Below are 17,814 nucleotides of genomic sequence, written 5' to 3' on the forward strand. Positions count from 1 at the left end.
AGGGGGAGGGGGAGAGCGAGAGCGAGAGCGAGAGAGAGAGAGAGAGAGAGAGAGAGAGAGAGAGAGATCAAATGACAGGAAGTGTTACTAGTATTCCGATATATTTTACATACAGGCCTGTCACTCACAGGTTACTACTGCATTACAATGTAAACTAAAATTAAAACCGCTGTTACTAGTTGTACTTTTTAAAGAAACTTATTTTTTCTATATAAAGCACCAGCTTCAGAATGGTCCTCTTTCTGGATGTAAAACTGAAGAATCATATCACATAACAGGTTTTTTCCATTGTTACTGAAATGTTCAGTACCGGCCCCGCTTTTCATACGTGGGGCAGAACTCATTGGAGAAAATGACCCTCTTACTGAATTGAGGATTCATGACTTTACTGTTTTAAGTTACAAATTCAATGAGAAGATTAATAATACTGACAATTCCTTAAAACTTTAATTTATGAACCAGAGAAAATTCAGAGTAGTATTTAAATTAATACAAGTCCAGCATAGGTGAAATCTGTCAGTTCTGTTGTAATACACTATACCAGTATTTTCACCATATAAAGAAGATATTTTATTTTAAACTATTTATAACAATAACTCAGTTGTCCAGTAACTTTTAGCGGGACTCATTAACACACAGAATCTGCTATCCAGACCGAACACTATATACAAAAAGATGCTTCTCGATAAGTAACTGAGCTATTAACAAACTACAGGTATTAAAATGACATGGTTCATTCAAGAATTTTACCGACTTCCTTTTTGAACTACAAACTGTAGCATCCCCACGTATCATCTACCTTAACCCCCCACCCCCCTCCCCCACCCCCTCCTCTCCAAAACTCTTTACATCACCACTTTGCTAACACTCATTGACATTAGGTAACCAAAAGTCTTTATCAACACCAACTGATGCAATGCTAAGGTACTCTCACAAAAAATGTACAGGACAAGAGGTTGTAGACAGCATAGCTAAACACATTTTACTCTACAGTAAAAAAATAATAAACTATATTTATTATTAATTTTTAATATTATTTCCGCTGACAGATGGTGGCAAGTCCGTGGATATAAAGTGGGAATTCTTCAACTCTAGTTTCATCATTTAAAGGTACTTGTTGACTCAATTCACTCTTCTTTAATTCTTGTACATATCAGTGAATGGATTTCCTTTCTTTCAATGATGATCTTAAAAATTTCCAGAGGAAGGAAATTGCAATGCTATTTTCCTTTTAAAATGTTTATTTTTTTCATCCTTTCACCTAAATTGTATGAAATGCATCAACTAACATCTGAAAAATAGAAAAAAATTATAATCAATACATCTGTACTTACTCATAAAAATTCATTAATCCTCTCTCTCTCTCTCTCTCTCTCTCTCTCTCTCTCTCTCTCTCACACACACACACACACACACACACACACACACACACACACACAAAATTTAATTATGACAGAAGCATCATTATATAGAGGCCGCCTTAACAAATATGCTTAGTGTTGGTGATAGTATAGTTTTATTGTGTTTATGTGTGTTCCTGACATGAAATGGTGAAGTGGGAGTACCCATCATTTACCAGGACTTGCAAAGCTATTCATCAGGACTTCAGTAAGTCAGAAACCAGTTTTGGAAGTATATTGGACTGATTGATACCACAGCTATTTGTTCATTTAGGACAAGTTATTACACAGATTTAAATCAACAGAAATACTTTGATTGATACCACAGCTGTCAGTTCATTTAGGGCAGGTAATCACCCAGACTTCAATAAACAGAAATACTGTGAAGGCAGAACAATGTTAGAACTAGGAATCTCTATTTCGTGGATGAGACGAAATATAAATAAATAAATATGAAACATCAACACATCTGATTTAAAAAACTCTGTCAATTGGTAGGAACATCTGAAATTATTGTATTCTGTTGTCATTAACATGAAATGAAATCATGTAATACAATATTACGCATTTTTATCTGTTAGCCAAGAACACCTGAAATAACATGTGAACTGTTACTATCAATTTATAAAATAATTGTACATAACATAAGTCTTTAATTTTCAAAACATTTCAAATAATCTGTGAAATTATGCACCATCAAACATGTCAGCAAAATTATCAAAAAGTCTTTTAGTCTGAAGGACAGAACTACTGTCTAATCAAAGATAAGCTCTAATCACACATAAAAAAAACATGGTAGGAATGCAGAATCTAATTTCCTCATCATGCAATTAAAAAAACTAGGAAATTCATTGTTTGTTTTACATATCTGATGTAAACTTCAGTAATAACATTATTATTTGGTGGAATGGTGTGTGTAAAACTGTCAGGTGTGTTTGAAACTACGCTGTACATGTCAGATCGATTAGATGTGATAATTTTTAATCATAGTATCAAAAAATGTAACATTAATAATGAAAACAGTGTTTAAAATGTACATAAGAACAGGAGTTGGCTCACTGGCCATCACTGTTGATCAGAGGTTTTGTGACACACCATCTATGTTGCTTTGTTCAACAAAAATTCGATGAAAATTATGAAGGTGTATCTGTTCCTTAATCTACATATCGTGCTGCAGGAACCTAAGACATGAATCCAGTTCTCAGGAAGAGCTCAGGATAACAAGCAGGTATCCTGAAATACACACCCATGTGGACTGTTAACATTTTGTCAACTGTACCAAGTTACACAAAGTCATTTTTCCTTGAAAGAAGCAGATGTTTCATTGCAAAGTGGTTGGAATATTTGGAATTAATCAGTTTTAACTTCACAATGTGATGGAAAAAGCTGATATCTGAGGTAATACTGGATAAAGTGCTAAAACTGTTTTAACATTCAAGTATGCTGGACATACAGGAATAAGAAAATAAAATTAAAATAGGAGCAAACAAACATGAATTAAATCTATGGAATGAAATGTTGGAATGAAACTAAGTGGACCAAAGTTCCTTTTTGGAATCAAAATTAGATGTGGATTGCACAACAAACAAGATAAGCATTTAAAATTAATACCATTTACATTGCTTAGTGAAGTGTGCTTAGGACATGTGAAAAACTTTTTGTTTGGATTTTTTTATTAGCAATTTATTGAAAATGTATGATTTTGGGGATGGGGACATTGTTGATCGGGAACAGGGTGTAAATGGAATCGTAGATTCAGAACACACCAACGATAATGTGCAGGTTTTAGTGAACAATGACAATTTACATGGTGTAAGTCACAAAAAGGGAGCTGTAGGCAGAGATTTACATATTGAATGTTATCCATTTTTATGGATTTCACCACAGAGAACAGTCAGGTAATGACAGCAACTTATTTGAACAGCTCACAAAGTTCTTAGGGGAAAAGTTGGACAAACACGACAAGTACATAGTGGAAAATTTTGATAATGGAACAGTGTTCTTGGAGGGATAATGAAGGCTATAAATGAAGTGAAAAACTAATTAACCAATACATTCACACAAATTGACAATCTGGAAGAGCAATTAAGAAATTTTAAGTTCTCTGTAAAAACTGGGCACCAGGTGATTGACACATGTATTAACTTAGTACAGAATAAATTGAATAAGGTACAGAATGAATTAATTACTGAAATTGATAGAAATGTCAAAAGTTTTAAGATAATGCATGACATGATAATAAATGAGAGGGAAATTTTTGTACAAAAGTTAATCGAATGTACAAATTTGTTGACAGTAAGTTGTCAGATATAGCCAGTAGAACAGGAGAGGAAAGTAAAAAAAAAATCAGCAGAAAGTCACAGATGGAATGAGAAATGCTGATCCATTTCAAAGTAGGACATTGCACATTACTAATAAGTTATCTCAGTTACATGACGATTTAGTTGTTAAGAATTTTTGTTGTAGTTGTGGCAGTGTAGGGAGTGGTGTAAAAATGAAGAGTTTTCCAGGAGAAAACAAGATGCAACCTGCTGATTCCATTAAGCAATGGAAAGATAATTTTGTGTTTGGACTGCCTAAAGCCTTAAAAATTATACTTGTAAAACAGATTTTGGATTAGAAAGCAACCAAACTATTAGCTCAGAAATAACTCGCAGTGAGTTCCAAAAAAAAAAAAAAAAAAATTTTAAGAAGTTTTGGTCAGACTAAGCAAGCAAGAACAAAAAGTAAACTCCTAAATTAACCTAATTTCAAAGAAGGTAGTGGTTGAATAGGAAATGTAGAGGAAGAGATGATTCATAAACAAGATTACACCACAGGAATGTCAGGATAACATGGCAGGTTAGTGGAATTAATTTCAACAAAGAATTTTAGGATGACAAACTAAGTGAAATGAAAGATGAGGAAGACAGGAATCAAAATAGTGGACTACAACTGGGTGAAGATGTTCTGAGAAACCTTTTTGATGAAGCAAGTAGCTAGTCTGTATCTGTAGAAGAGCCTTATGAATGCCCTGATGAATATGAGACTGTCAGATTAATGGAAAATGAAAATGTAGAGGGGGGGCCTGTGCACATGTTATCGCGGATGTTGATGGAGTGGAGACACAGAATTATGTAGTAGAGGGGGAAGAAAACAGGACAGGTAGCTGTTTTGAGGAGGATATTAGTGGTTCCTGTACAGAGGACAATGAAGGACATACAGGTAGACGTGTGGATAATAGCATTGGTAATGAGAACTCTGTCAATAAGATGTTTGACTTTGTGATGAATTACAAGGGATGATTTATGTAGAATTGAAGGAGGACAAAATTATGAAAAATGATGTTAGGAACACAGCTGAATGTGGCAATAAAGAGCAGGGCAATGTTAGGCAAGTACATGATAATCAGCTCATACCTGCAGACATCAATGAAATAGTGTTGAACTTGAATTTATATTAAAAGCCAAAACAAACCCAGTGGTGAGAAAATACTGAAGTAACATGGGAGCATTATAATGATAAAGAAAAATGGTAATTAAATATGAGGTGTCCAGAATGAGATTTTCACTCTGCAGCGGAGTGTGTGCTGATACGAAACTTCCTGGCAGATTAAAACTGTGTGCCGGACCGGCACACAGTTTGATGATGACTGGATCCACAGCCTTTGTGAAATTTTTCAATGAAATTATTCTGCCACAGGCTGTTGAAAAATTATTTATTATTGACACTGGTCATATTTTCATGCATTCTGAAGACAGTCAGTCATCAAATATAATGCATTTAATTATGAAACTGACAAAAGTTCAAGGTGGAAATTTCAAAGCTATTTGGATGGGATGTTGTAACCCAGTTGATAATGTAAAGCTGTGACATGCTGTGTAAGAGCAGTTGTATGTGGTACTGTGAATTTATCTGCTCTTCCATATACCATACACATTAGAAAGCTGGTGTAATAATGATATTAAAACTTAAGTTTAACTTTCATGTAGCATGTGTGGTAAATGGATCACAAAATCAGCAAAGACGTGAAGGCACAAAAGGTATGCGCTATGGAATGCAAAGATGTTCATATATGGATTAAGTATCAGGTGGTTTGGGAATGTGTGCATGGAAAGGAGTAAAGTGACATAAATGTGTCTTGAATGAAAATTGAATCCACAAATGACACTAGGAATACAGATTTTTTAAAAAAAAAAAAGCTGAAGTGACTATAAAGCCACAATAAAACAATACCCACAAAATATAAGTACAGAAGAGGATCTGAAATCTCAGATACAAATAAAAATAACAGTCCACATACGTAAACCAAGTGCAAGTAATACAAAAAAGGAAAGGAACAGGTACCAAGTAGTACAAAGTGTAGCATAGTCTAGAATATTTGTCAGGATTAAAACAGCTGAAGTCAGTCATATTAAAAAACATTTGATTATAAAATGTTCCTGAACGGGTCCAGGAGTTTCATAATTTTAAGGTCAGTCAGTTCATTCGATATGTATCCTGGCTGGTCTTGAAATGCTCTATAAATTTAGATATCTCCTAAATATTCAAGCTGTCTTCCTTTTCAGATTGTAATTAGAATTTCTAAAGAGTTTTCAGTGTTATCTAACTTAGGTTTAGTCACCAAAATATGGTTTACATACTGTGGTTTACATACTGTGTTCTCTAAAACGCATGTCAAAACCTCAACCAGTCTGCTCTATATAAAAGTTATTGCAGTCTGAACAGCTGATTTTGCAAACTCCAGAATTTGTGTAACATTTATTGTGTTGGATACTGTGGTGTAAGAAGTATTGGGCAGAGTAACCATTGTTCAGTGCAGTATATCTAAGGATCATCAGTTCTTTGTTAATTTCACTTTGTTCTAGGGGAAGATTGATTAGCCTGTGAATCACAGAATCATTGTGGATGAAATTATCAGTGAAAGTAGGCTTACAGTACAAATCTATGAAGACCATTTTTGTTCTTTATTGTCAGACCCAAAATGTTAAAAGCACATTGTTTTACTAATTCTGTGGCAAAATTAAAGTTCATGTGCATACTATCAAACTGTGTTAACATAACGTCAATGTCAATGAATGATCCTCTAAATAACACTAACATGCCATCCATGTACCTACTATAATATTCAATTTTATTTGCTGTGGTGGGAAATGTTGAACTGATTTTTGAGATGGTTAACAAAAATGGTAGCAAGTATAATCACTATACAACCACCTATGGCAATGCCCTAAGGTTCTCCAAAAATTTGATTACTGAACTTGAAATAGTTGTAGGAGAGTATCAGATGTAGTACGCTAATGAGCCATTAATTTCTTGTACACTGACTTTCTTGCACACGAGAAGCTTCTGTTCAATGACTTCAATAGTGTCTTAAATGGGAATGTTGGTAAATAAATTAGTTATGTCAAAGGATAAAAATTAACCATTAGCAGGAACGAAAATATCTTTAATTTTGGGTGTTAGTTCAAGTGAATTTTTAAAAGTATAGTTTTCTTTGAAAATTTAATATTCTTTCAGTAGTGTACCTAATTCTCTGTAGACTTTATATGTGGGCTGTCTATATAATTAACAAATGGACAAATTGGGGTATCACTTTTATGGGTCTTGGGTTCAGCATGGGGTGTGCAGGTCCATAACCAAGAGTTCTTTTACATATTTTTCACAAGAAATAAAATCACACTTCTTTACTGCTTTTCTAACTAAAGTGTTAAATTTGTTAGCTGGATCTTTATTTAACTTTACAAGACAATTGTGTGCTTTATTAACGTAATTAAATCTATTGATAATGACCAAACTATTCCCTACATCTGCCTTGAGGATGATAACATTGACCTCAACTAATTTTTTGTCAATTTCATGAACTGTCCTAATTCTTTGCTTGTGAGATTGTTATTCTCTTTATCTCTTGTCTATCTGAGCAGCAATAATCTCTGCAATTTTACTGTGATTCTATTCTGTTTTAAGAAGGTAACGGGGCCGTGTCTAAGCCAATTTTAGTGTTGGCAATAATATTCTTAAGCAAGCTACCTTTCATCCTCAGTATCATTTGTGGCTTCTATTTTTATTTAACAAGTATTTCTTTCACTTTTCTCCATTCTATGCACACAGTTCACAAACCACACGATACCGACTCGCTATATTAGCAGCATTGTACTTCATAGCTCATATTCTTTGTATGTTTATATTTTTGCTGATTTTGTGAGCCATTTACCGCACCTGGAGAACACATATGAAAGCTCGCATACGTAATACCTTTTTATGTGTGTGTTCTCCTCCTGCTGCCGCTGCTCTGCGAGTAGATTATTCATGTATCAATTTTCAAAAAATTATTATTTTGCTTGATAAACAAGTGTTTACATCATTATTTCACCAGCTTACTGTTATGTGTGGTATATGGAAAAGCTGATAAATTCACAACACCACTGCAACTGCTTGTACACAGCATGTCACAGCTTTCTGTTATTCAATGGATTACAATAACATACGTAAGTAGCTTCAAAATTGTCACTTTCAATGTTCCGTCAATTTCATAATTACTTTTATTATTATACCATTTTCAGAAAGCTTGAAAATGACAACATATCAAAACTGTAATCACAATAAACAATGTTTCAACAGCCTAAAGTGGAATGATTTCATTTAAAAAGTTCTGAAAGAGGTCTGTCAGGATTTACATGCAGACAAGAAGGGGGGGGGGGGGGGGGGTTGGTAGGCGTAGATTCTAAATAAATAATAAATTAACAAATACACTACTGGCCATTAAAATTGCTACACCAAGAAGAAATGCAGATGATCAATGGGTATTCATTGGACAAATATATTATACTAGAACTGACATGTGATTACATTTTCACGCAATTTGGGTGCATATATCCTGAGAAATCAATACCCAGAACAAACACCTCTGGCCGTAATAATAACCTTGATACGCCTCGGCATTGAGTCAAACAGAGCTTGGATGGCGTGTACAGGTACAGCTGCACATGCAACTTCAACACGATACCACAGTTCATCAAGAGTCGTGACTGGCGTATTGTGACAAGCCAGTTGCTTGGCGATCATTGGCCAGACGTTTTCAATTGGTGAGAAATCTGGAGAATGTGCTGGCCAGGGCAGCAGTCGAACATTTTCTGTATCCAGAGAAGCCCATACAGGACCTGCAATTTGCGGTCGTGCATTATCCTGCTGAAATGTAGGGTTTCGCAGGGATCGAATGAAGGGTAGAGCCACAGGTCATAACACATCTGAAATGTAATGTCCACTGTTCAAAGTGCCGTCAATGTGAACAAGAGGTGACCCAGACGTGTAATCAATGGCATCCCATACCGTCACACCGGGTGATACGCCATTATGGTGATGATGAATACACGCTTCCTATGTGCATTCACCGCGATGTCGCCAAGCACGGATGCGACCATCATGATGCTGTAAACAGAACCTGTATTCCTCCAAAAAAATGATGTTATGCCATTTGTGCACCCAGGTTCATTGTTGAGTACACCATCACAGGTGCTCCTGTCTGTGATGCAGCGTCAAGGGTAACTGCAGCCATGGTCTCCGAGCTGATAGTCCATGCTGCTGCAAACGTCATCAAACTGTTCATGCAGATGGTTGTTGTCTTGCAAACGTCCTCATCTGTTGACTCAGGGATGAAGCCGTGGCTGCACGATCCGTTACAGCCATGCTGATAAGATGGGATCTGGCACAGCGTTCCGTATTACCTTCCTGAACCTACCAATTCCATATTCTGCTAACAGTCATTGGATCTCAACCAACGTGAGCAGCAATGTCGCGATATGATAAACTGCAATCGCGATGGACTAAAATCTGACCTTTATCAAAGTCAGAAACGTGATGGTACACATTTCTCCTCCTTACACGAGGCATCACAACAACGTTTCACCAGGCAATGCCGGTCAACTGCTGTTTGTGTATGAGAAATCGGTTGGAAACTTTCCTCATGTCAGCACGTTGTAGGTGTCGCCACTGGCGCCAACCTTGTGTGAATGCTCTGAAAAGGTAATCATTTGCATATCATAGCATCTTCTTCCTGCCAGTTAAATTTCACATCTGTAGCATGTCATCTTTGTGGTGTAGCAATTTTAATGACCAGTAGTGTAGTAATGTACCTCTGGGGGCTCTAGAGCCTCCTTCCTAGTCCCTTCTCTTCCATTCCTTGGGCTTTTGTACCTTGTCATTTACCATCCTTCAGTGGCTCCCTGTTTCAAATTCTTCCATCTATGCACATCCCATGGGACTTACATTTCCACAGAACACTTGGTTGAAAACCACCAATGTTAAAAGAGGGGTTAATTGAAGAAGAGAACGGATTGGAATTTAAAGAAATATAAAGTTATCTGTTGGATGAAGATGGGAATAAAGATGGAATTGATGTGCAAGGGAGCTCATGTGTGTGTGGAAACAGGTAATTGGATTCCAGAATGAGATTTTCACTCTGCAGCGGAATGTGCGCTCATATGAAACTTCTTGGCAGATTAAAACTGTGTGCTGGGCCAAGACTCGAACTCGGGACCTTTGCCTTTTGCAGTGGTAGAGCATTTGCCCGTGAAAGGCAAAGGTCCCGAGTTGGAGTCTCGGCCTGGCACACAGTTTTAATCTGCCAGGAAGTTTCAGGTAATTGGACTGGTTGACAATGGAAGTCCTATAAGCAGAATCTCAGGAAAATTAAAGGATAGGGTAAAAAGTGGAGAAAAGTTTGCTGAACTTCCAATAGCTGTGGTTAGAATTGAAGGTGCTACAGGAAAGTACAGTAAGTTGGTGAATACACAAGTTTTGTTATCATTCAAAATAAATAATGTTTCATTTGTCCACGGGCGTTTGGTGATAAAAGACTGGAATAAAAGTTTAATTTTAGGGATGGATTTGATTATAAAAGCAAAAGTTGGTTTCAATTGGGGGTGACATGAAATTATTATTCACAGATCCAAAAAGTGGAATTTGTTCTGAGACTGATATAGTAATGATAAAAATCTGCAACAGCAGTAATCAAATCAGGGGGTGGAACAGTTGGATAAAAGGAATTGTTATGAGGGTAATGAATCATACAGTGAGTTAATAGCCAAAAAGGTAAGGGAAGCTGAGAAACTGATTCCAAAGGAAAAAAGGGAACTAAATAAATTTTTATGTGAGTTTTGTGCCAGCTTTGATGAAAAATAAGGAGAGTAAGAAATTATCAATGCAAGTCAGAGATGTTACTCCAGAAGATGTAAAACTGGAAAATGTTAGGTAGTAGTAATAGTAGTAGTAGTCACTACAATAACTTGTTAGTAGTAATTTCACAGGGATATGAGTGAATAAGACTCATTTTAGACTCCATACATTTGAATAAACGGTTGAAAAGGGAAACAAAGCACCCAGAAAATACAGATGAATTATTTAACAAGTTTGAAGATATTAAATACATGACTAGCCTGGTACTGCCTTCTGTATTTTACCAAACTGCATTAAAAATTGACTCAAGAAAGTAAATCACATTCTTGTATAATGGAAGGTGTTGTCAATACAGTGTTTTAGCATTTGGGTTAAATATTTATGTGACAATTTATTCATGCATTATTTTGTTGTTATGGTCTTCAGTCCAAACACTGGTTTGATGCAGCTCTCCGTGCTGTTCTATCCTGTGCAAGCCCGTTCACCTCTGAATATTTCAGCAAACTACATTCTTATGAATCTGCTTAGTGTATTCATCTCTTGGTCTCTCTATATGATTTTTATCCCATATGCTTCCCTCCACTATTAAATTGGTGGTCCCTTGATGTCTCAAAATGTGTCCTATCAACCAATCCTTTATAATCAGGTTAAGCCATAAATGTCTTTTCTCCCCAATTCTATTCAGTACCTCCTCATTAGTTACTTGATTTACTACCTAATCTTCAGTATTCTTCTCTAGCACCACATTTCCGTAGCTTCTATTCTCTTCTGGTCTAAACTGCTCACTGTCCATGTTGCTCTTCCATACATGGCTACACTTCATACAAATACTTTCAGAAAAGACTTCCTGCCACTTAAATCTATACTCTGTGTTAACAAATTTCTCTTCTTCAGAAATGCTTTTCTTGGCATTGTCAGCCCACATTTTATATCCTCTGTACTTCAACCATTGTCAGTTATTTTGCTTCCCAAATAGCACAACTCATCAACTACTTTAATCATCTCATTTCCTAATCTAATTCCTTCAGCATCACCTGATTTAATTTGATGTCATTTCATTAGCCTCATTTTGCTTTAGTTGATGTTCACCTTATATAGTCCTGTCAAGATACTGTCCATTCCGTTCAACTGCTCTTCCAAGTCCTTTGCTGTCTCTGACAGAATTACAATGTCATCAGCAAACCTTGAAGTTTTTATTTCTTCTCCCTGGACTTCAATTCCTATTCCAAACTTTTCTTTTGTTTCCTTTACTGCTTGCATAGTATTAACTGCTGCTTCCCTTTAATGCCCATCAACTCTTATAACTCCCTCCTGGTTTCTGTACAAGCAACAAAGGCCATGAAGAAAATGCAAATGTACAATTCTAATGGAAATAATGTGAATAATTTCAGTGTCAGACAAATGGCACCTAACAAAACTGGATTTGTAATACAGTGAAAAGGTGAGATCACCATAAACTATGAGATACATAACCATTCACTCATCTGTAAGTTCTTATTATTAGAAAACTTATGTAAAGGCCACAATCAGGCACAAAAAACTTTTGTAGCAATTATTCACAGTGAAATCTCAGACTGTTTGGGAAAGGAGCATCATCTTAAGGTGTGAACCTCTGCCCTCTAAGGACAGACAAATTTTTAGGATCCCAATGTTGCAAAAATCAGTTCATAGTCTTGAGTTGCTGCAGAATATTAACATCTTTAATTTTCAAATAACTCTTCTTTTGTAGCTAAGTCTGGAATGTATCATGGCAACTTCAAACAAATATGTCCATTTGAAAAAAGCAAATAACATGAAAAAATGATTCATGTACAGGAGAATTTTCTGGTTGGAAACCCTCATTCTGATTTGAAAATACTTCAATCTGTCCAAAACTACTTTAGAGTTGACAGTGAGAATAGAAGTGCTACGGTGGGAAGCCCATGTGGCAGGCTAAGGCTGCTTTCTACCAATACCACCCTGCCTGCAGCTACAGCTAAGCCCTTGAAGTTGCCAAACTTTCACCCCACACCACAAAACTTCCTGTTTGCAGTGAGCTTCAACTGCAATCAGCTTGCTGTCCTGTGTGATTGCTGTGCCCTGCGACTTTCCGTGTGTTCATTTTCACAGTTGTAGGAGTTATTCTTTTCCTTGCTGTTACTATTGTGTGTTATCATTGTTATTCATTGTGTAGTACTCAATGAGGTCAGTGGAAAGTTTGATGAAAGTTCCATTCTCTTGGACAGAGTATTACTGTATGACAGCAATTGAGAAAAATCATTTGTTCTTTATATTCCACCTTAATGAGAAACTTCATGATGGCTTGCTGCTATCTGCTAACAAAGTTTCCAATATAAACACAAACACTGTTGTGAAGACTGGGAAGGAAATATTCAACAAACAAAAGGAAGGTGTATAATCATACAAACTTAATATCCCGGGGAAAAAAAAGTAATGTGGACATGCAGATTACCAATGCAGATTTGTTTGAAAAGGATGCGATTCTTTGGCATGTTTATGAGTATAATTGCAGGAAGGAATGTGTGACGCTCTGGAAGCTACTGGTTACACTTACAGAATCAAGAGTTTTTCATGGCAGTCACACATCCTTGTCCACAGTTTTACACAATCTAGGATTTCACTATTGACATTTTTGTGTCTTTAAGCAACTGACAGAGGGGGAGGATATAGTTGCACAGCAATGCAGACTTTTAAGGAACATGCATCGATGAAGAGGTGTGGCTTGAGGAAATGTGGGTCAAGCCTGGTCATGCTATCAAGCAGGCCAGGACAGATGACACAGCTAAAGGGACAATGGCAATGCCTTCTGGAAAGGGGAGGGGAGGGGAGGGGAGGGGGGGGGGCAGGGCAGACTTATTCTTCTTCATGCAGGCACCTCACAAAATATTCTCCGAAATAGTCTCCTGCTTTTTAAATCAAAGAAAACAGGAGATTTTCATGAAGAAATAAACCACGTTATATTTACAAAGTAGTTAGAACAATTGTTCTAGATAATGTTCCCTACCATTCACTCCTTGTCGACAAGGCACCAACCAAGGCAAACTGAAAGGAGGAAATGACTGACTGGCATCAGTGGCGCAACATCGATGCAAGTGATGACCTTACAAAGCTGGAGCTCAGGGGGGAAAAAGCTCTCTCCATGAGGCACAGTTACCCCTTTGCAAAATCAATTAACTGGCAATAAAACACGGGCACACAGTTGTTAGGTTACCACATTACCACTGCCATTTCAACCGAATAAAGTTAATGTGGGCTCAAATTGCCAGTTGCCAGGAATAACAATAAATTTACCCTCTCTGTAGTTGAAGCACTCACAAGAGAAGCTTTCAGGGACATCACCTCTGAATACTGGAAGAAAGTCATTGAATGTACACAGAGTATCACAGACAGCACATAGCAGAATGAAGCTCTTTTAGAAAATTCAGTGGAAGAGATGATGATTTCAATAAATGACAACAATGAGAGTGACAACAGTAATGACACTTCAAGAATCCATCATTACGACGACAGTAATATCAGTGGAGTTTTTCCATTATCACCATAGATATGACACACAGGCAGATTCAGCTACACATTTCGTGTGGGCAGTTTACACCTGCAAGTAGCTAAATAATAAAATATCTCATTCTAAGTTATGAAATTTTTACAAGAAGGCCTTAATAGCATGTAATTAAAAATTCCAAAGTAAATTCATCTCACGAATTCCGACTGTATCATACAAAATAAATATTACTGTTCACAATATAACTGCTGTTATATAGGCCCTGTTATTCATATCACTTTTTTTCTTTCTAAACAATAGAGGTTGGCCTATTTAACATAAGTTTTCCCACCATGATAAACACACTTAATCTTACTTTTTGTCATGTTAGAATTAAGTAGGCAGATCAGAAAAATTAATAACAGTTTCATTAGAAGCCTATAGCAATCCGTCAAATTATCTCGATTACAGAGCTCCAGCAGAGTTCTGGTTTCGAAAATTGATGCATTCTTATGATTTCATTTGCATAATGTATGCACTTAACTTCAATAACAAAAAAGTTTCCTGCATGTCAAAAATTCAGTAATATCATGAAAACATGGTTTTTGTAAACTTGTTGCTGCAGATAAAACTAAAATCAGAATGTAGTGTAACTCTTCCAGAACACATTCATGCAACAGTGAACAGTTTCGCCTGTTTGAGTGAGTTCAATTAAAGATAAGGTAACACAGGACTTCCATGTGGGACGTGGAAAAACTGTTCCACCCCTCCATATGCTCCTGCCAAAGTATCAATCCTAAAGTAACGTGTCAATGGCGGCTCATCCTTGTACTCTGTGAGCAAAAACTGCACACTGTCTAGTGATGAAAGTGAAGTGTGAAATAAAGACTTTCATTAGCTGCACACATTTTAGGAGTTTCATTCTCAGGAGTTCAAATGTTTAAAGTTTTGACTTTTGTGTATGATATTAGTGGCTGTGCCAGGTTGCTGCATTGCCACGCCTCTTCAGCGTGCTCTGTGCTCAATACTTATAAAGCATTCACAGTTTCTCAGCTATTTTTGTCTAGGTTTTGCGCAGGTACTGGGTAAGTAAGAGAATTTGTTTATAATATTTACACTACTTACTGCATTCTCACAGCATAGCATAATAATGCAAAATTGACACAAATCAGAGTGTAAATTTCCAACACAATAAGTGGCAGTGGCTGAAATTTTAATTGCCCAGCATGTTATATAAGAACCAATCACAGTACTACTCATAAGAGTAAAAGACATTTGTAATTCAGGGAGTCACACCACACTGACACACCATATGGAGTGCAGAAACACAGGAAACTCTTCTTTGTGTCATATCTAAAATTTCAGATGTGGAATAGGCACTTGAAGTCGCACGTTAGAGCCAAGGGTAGAACAACGATAAGATATATCTGAATACTAAAACACTCAGTATTATGACTTTGTAGTTTGGTGGTGAAGTCTGATGCATGGACAATCAAATCAACTGAATGTTAAAGTAAGATTGCCATACTGAAAATCATTCTTAGTTAAACATTCACCATTTTATGTCATATTGTTTTTTTAATATTCACCACAAAGTGGGGATACTGACTCGCACATAGACATAACAAAGAGGCTGTCACAAATACAGCTTTCGGTCAGTGAGGTCTTCTTCAAAATTAGATGACAAACACACACATACGCACTCACACAATTGCAACTCACACACTGCAGTGTGGCCTCAGTTGCCTGAGACTGCAGTCATGTGTGAGAGTATATATATATATCCCTCTTTCCTGATGAGGCAACAGTTTGTTGCGAAACCTTGAATTTTGTGTGTATGTTTGTGTGTCTGTCGACCTGCCAGCACTTTCATTTGGTAAGTCACATCATCTTTGTTTTTAGATATATTTTTCCTACGTGGAATGTTTCCCTTTATTTTATATATATATATATATATATATATATATATATATATATATATATATATATATAATAGAGGGAAACATTCCACGTGGGAAAAATATATCTAAAAAGAAAGATGATGAAACTTACCAAACAAAAGCGCTGGCAGGTCGATAGACAAACAAACAAACTGTGTGCTTGTGTCTGTGTATGTGTGGATGGATATGTGTGTGTGTGCGAGTGTATACCTGTCCTTTTTTCCCCCCTAAGGTAAGTCTTTCCGCTCCCGGGATTGGAATGACTCCTTACCCTCTCCCTTAAAACCCATATCCTTTTGTCTTTCCTTCTCCTTCCCTCTTTCCTGACGAGGCAACCATTGGTTGCGAAAGCTAGAATTCTGTGTGTATGTTTGTGTTTGTTTGTTTGTCTATCGACCTGCCAGCGCTTTTGTTTGGTAAGTTTCATCATCTTTCTTTTTAGATATATATATATATATATATATATATATATATATATATATATATATATATATATATATATATATACACACACACACACACACACACACCTAAAAACAAAGATGATGCGACTTACCATACTTACTTTTGAAGGCCAGACATACCAACAATTAAAGGGAACAGCCATGGGTACCAGGATGGCCCCCTCATACGCCAACCTATTCATGGGTCGCTTAGAGGAAGCCTTCTTGGTTACCCAGGCCTGCCAACCCAAAGTTTGGTACAGATTTATTGATGACATCTTCATGATCTGGACTCACAGTGAAGAAGAACTCCAGAATTTCCTCTCCAACCTCAACTCCTTTGGTTCCATCAGATTCACCTGGTCCTACTCCAAATCCCATGCCACTTTCCTTGACGTTGACCTCCACCTGTCCAATGGCCAGCTTCACACGTCCGTCCACATCAAACCCACCAACAAGCAACAGTACCTCCATTATGACAGCTGCCACCCATTCCACATCAAACGGTCCCTTCCCTACAGCCTAGGTCTTTGTGGCAAACGAATCTGCTCCAGTCCGGAATCCCTGAACCATTACACCAACAACCTGACAACAGCTTTCACATCCTGTAACTACCCTCCCGACCTGGTACAGAAGCAAATAACCAGAGCCACTTCCTCATCCCCTCAAACCCAGAATCCCCCACAGAAGAACCACAAAAGTGCCCCACTTGTGACAGGATACTTTCCGGGACTGGACCAGACTCTGAATGTGGATCTCCAGCAGGGATAAAACTTCCTCAAATCCTGCCCTGAAATGAGATCAATCCTTCACGAAATCCTCCCCACTCCACCAAGAGTGTCTTTCCGCCGTCCACCTAACCTTCGTAACCTGTTAGTTCATCCCTATGAAATCCCCAAACCACCTTCCCTACCCTCTGGCTCCTATCCTTGTAACCGCCCCCGGTGTAAAACCTGTCCCATGCACCCTCCCACCACCACCTACTCCAGTCCTGTAACCCGGAAGGTGTACACGATCAAAGGCAGAGCCACATGTGAAAGCACCCACGTGATTTACCAACTGACCTGCCTACACTGTGATGCATTCTATGTGGGAATGACCAGCAACAAACTGTCCATTCGCATGAAAGGACACAGGCAGACAGTGTTTGTTGGTAATGAGGATCACCCTGTGGCTAAACATGCCTTGGTGCACGGCCAGCACATCTTGGCACAGTGTTACACCGTCCGGGTTATCTGGATACTTCCCACCAACACCAACCTATCCGAACTCCGGAGATGGGAACTTGCTCTTCAATATATCCTCTCTTCCCGTTACCCACCAGGCCTCAATCTCCGCTAATTTCAAGTTGCCGCCACTCATACCTCACCTGTCATTCAACATCATCTTTGCCTCTG

The 17,814-nt window shown here is 37.4% G+C and overlaps 1 protein-coding gene across 2 annotated transcripts in view; it reads right to left on the reverse strand.

Annotated features, from left to right (window-relative positions):
* Positions 1 to 833: 833 nt before the first annotated feature.
* Positions 834 to 17,814, reverse strand: part of LOC124607020 (protein alan shepard) — a 417,851-nt gene continuing 400,870 nt past the window's right edge. For both annotated transcript variants that reach the window (XM_047139180.1, XM_047139179.1), the window contains exon 12: positions 834 to 1,291. The gene's annotated coding sequence lies outside the window, so the exon portion shown is untranslated. The remainder of the gene's footprint in view (positions 1,292 to 17,814) is intronic.

Source organism: Schistocerca americana, chromosome 3 (genome assembly GCF_021461395.2).
Source record: "Schistocerca americana isolate TAMUIC-IGC-003095 chromosome 3, iqSchAmer2.1, whole genome shotgun sequence".
NCBI lineage: Eukaryota > Metazoa > Arthropoda > Insecta > Orthoptera > Acrididae > Schistocerca > Schistocerca americana.